The sequence below is a fragment of the Chaetura pelagica genome, unplaced genomic scaffold (assembly GCF_000747805.2).
Source record: "Chaetura pelagica isolate M959 unplaced genomic scaffold, ChaPel_1.0 scaffold10, whole genome shotgun sequence".
Classification (NCBI taxonomy): Eukaryota; Metazoa; Chordata; class Aves; order Apodiformes; family Apodidae; genus Chaetura; species Chaetura pelagica.
This window is the reverse complement of record NW_009952263.1, coordinates 4456468-4456680: the sequence shown is the minus strand read 5'-3', so window position 1 is coordinate 4456680 and position 213 is coordinate 4456468.

Below are 213 nucleotides of genomic sequence, written 5' to 3'. Positions count from 1 at the left end.
TTACCTCTTTTGAAGAGGCATTGCTTCATTAAACACTGTTTTGCATAGTCTCTAATGAGCTTACTTCTTTCACTCTAAACACACTCATACATTGAAGAAAAAGAGCTGCATTTGTTTTGGGTGGGATGAAGACGTTTCACATTAAGTTTTGGTGTATGGTGCATCTTTGACACGTGCTCTCTGGTGGTATAACTGTACTGTGGAGGATTCAGC